A 3,138-nucleotide genomic window follows, 5' to 3' on the forward strand; every position below is an offset into this window, starting at 1 on the left:
ATCAATGATCAATTGTACTACTGATCAATTATTAAAGCAATATAACATAATTATCCTTGGAAAAGTGAATATAAATATATAATATATAAATAACACATGCACATATGCACATATATGTATAATATATAAACATAAAATGTAAAACCCTGAATTATATTGAAAGAGATTAATTTAGCACACTTAAAAGTGGAGTGTTCCTGGATTAAAGCAAATCCCTCTCATAGCTAGGGTTTTGCGAGATTGCATTTCCACCTACAGTAGACAGAAATATTATAGAACCATGGTGGTTCTGTGAAATTTTGATGACTTTCAGAAAGGGGCTCTTTTCTGTTCTTCATACCACCAGAGGTTTCTATCATAATAAAAACCATCCTTTTTTGTCTGGACAACATCATCTTTGATGCTTAGAGCTAATCAGATTCAGTAGAATTATAAATAGAAACTACCTAGTAACCATCCGTCTTCTAAAGTCCACTGTTCTTAAAGTACCATTAGTCAACTTATAATACTCACCAGTATGGCTTAGGCAATTATAATCTGTAGCCATTCACATAAAAGGGATTTAGTACAACAGCATTTCCAACATTTTTTTAAAATAAATCTACAAGTGATTGGGTTCCCTGGGTGACTCAGTGGATTAAGCATCTAACACTCAATTTCATCTCAGGTCTTGTGAGATGTAGCCCCAATATTGGGCTCCAAGCATGGTGTAGAACCTGCTTAAGATTCTCACTCCTTCTCACTCTGCCCCTCCACTTACCCCCCTAAAATTAAAAAGTATAATAAAAATTAAAAAGTATAATAAAAATTAAAAGTATAATAAAAATTAAAAAGCATTCAGATATTTAATTCTCATATATAATTTAAAAAACAGTGCCATTTAAAAGAGATGCCAGCATTGTGTCAGCACTAGGAACTCACAGATTTCCATTGAAGTAATCCAGGATGAAGTTCCCCAGCCAGGTCACCTGTTTTATTGGTACACCCCCACCTTTTTTAAAATCTAGTGAAGGAGGGACGCCTGGGTGGCTCAGCGGGTTAAAGCCTGTGCCTTCAGCTCAGGTCATGATCCCAGGGTCCTGGGATCGAGTCCCGCATCGGGCTCTCTGCTTGGCTGGGAGCCTGCTTCCTCCTCTCTCTCTCTCTGCCTGCCTCTCTGCCTACTTGTAATCTCTATCTGTCAAATAAATAAATCTTTAAAAAAAAATCTAGTGAAGGAAAACTGTGTTCACATTTTCGTAAATGTAAGCCAATATATTCAATAAATATGTTATAGTAATCTATTTCAAAAAAGGGTGTGACAGGGTTATATAAATTTCTGTATTTGGCTTTCAATCCAGAATTATCTGAGTTAGATTCCTACTATTAATAATTTTTTAAAGGGACCTGGTGAAACCAGAAATGCCCTTCCCTTTTTTGGCGCTGGGAACACCTTGAAATTTAGATCCCAGGGGCTGATTGTCTTTCATGAACAGCACCAGTGGGCAGGACTGGGGTTACAGGGCAGTAGCTGAGGCACTTGTCCTTCACCAGAAATATTCTCTGTGCTCAGGGAAGTACAGGGAGGGGAGTTCTCATCCACCCACTGGGTACCAATCGAGTTTCATACCTTCAAGGAAGAGGTATGCCAAAGGGTCCCCTGAGGTTGTTCCTATCATAGAAACACACCATAAAGCTGTAAAGTCTTGGGAATAAACATGCAAAGTGGAAATGAAATGATGCGCACCATTTCCTTAGACATGTTTAAATGTTCTCTCGGTGTGGATGCCTCTTCCTTCCATTTCTTTTTCTCTTTGCCCCATAATATTGTTCCGAACTGACTGGAGCATCTGACACAGATTATGTGTGTGTTGGTTTTATACGTTTCTATAATTATGGCTGCAAACTGAAAAAAAAAAAAACTGCTTTAAGAGAGTGTTTTCTATTTCTCTCTCTGATAGCACCATCAAAATAAGCTTCTATCAAAGAAACAATCTAACTTGATAAACAAAACTGATTCATTTCCTGGTTTATGTTAGTCAACAGCAAACCAAAAGATCATTTTTGAAATGACAAGTGCTGATCATGATTAATTATTGAATTTCGTGCTGGAAGCAAAAAAGTGATATTTTATACCTTCCAAGTATTATTTGCAAAATTGAATTTATACATGACACCTCCAAGAAATTAAAATAAAATGAACTTTATTTTATTTTATTTTGTGAAAAATTCACAAAGTATTGTCATCAATTACCAACTATTTTTAATTGTAAATCAAACTAAGTGACTTAATAAGTATGTCTGTAGCCTGGGAGCAAAGCTTTGTGAAAGTCTGACTTAAACCAGGAAGATTGGGATTTCCATGAAAGCAGGAGCTACGTAGCTCCTACTTCCTGCTCAGTCTTTGACAAGTAGAGCAGGTCAGTAGATACCATTTCTCCTCACTGGGAGAGAGTTGGCACATGTCGTATGTAAGTATTTTAGGAACAAAGTCAAGAACCAGAAAATGGCACCACAGGGGAGGTTGCAGAACCAGAAGCAGAAGCACCTGCTTCTTTCAGAGAGGATTTCAGAGAAAAGAGCAGTTGGAATGTGACCCTTCTGCTAGGGAAGCACTGAGGGAGTGGGGAAGGATCTTCAGGAAGCAGCCAAGACTCTTGGAATTCCTTCCCATGGGACAAATAAAGAGAGAGATGCACTTCGAAAAAGAGCTACAGCCACCTCCCTCCCACATGCAAGACCACCAACCCCGCTGGGATGGAGAACAGTGGGACCCAGCTGTACATGAGATCTGGTGCTGGAGGAGAGAAGCAGGTGCTACCAGGAACATGAGCCTTGGTGCAGTCAGGGAGGCGCCTGAGAATTCACCACCTGGCCAACTAGAGCCCCTACAGCAGGGAACAGGGCCAGTGCCTCCTTTGACTGGGCCTCTGAACTACACTGCCCAGGTCACCCTCAGTTACATCTATGGATTGGAGGGTCTTGGCTAGTGTGAACAGGAAAACCTGACTGAGGAGGTGAGTGTGGATTGGAGTAAGCATCCACAGCTGGGCCATGGATTGTCAGGCACTGCTGGAGAAGAGTTTTGCACATAGTCTTAGAGGGCCCTCATGGCAAGGGGTGGGAAGGAATGGGGTCATCACCCATTCATTCTCTCTT

The sequence above is a fragment of the Meles meles genome, unplaced genomic scaffold (assembly GCF_922984935.1).
Source record: "Meles meles unplaced genomic scaffold, mMelMel3.1 paternal haplotype, whole genome shotgun sequence".
Taxonomy (NCBI): Eukaryota; Metazoa; Chordata; class Mammalia; order Carnivora; family Mustelidae; genus Meles; species Meles meles.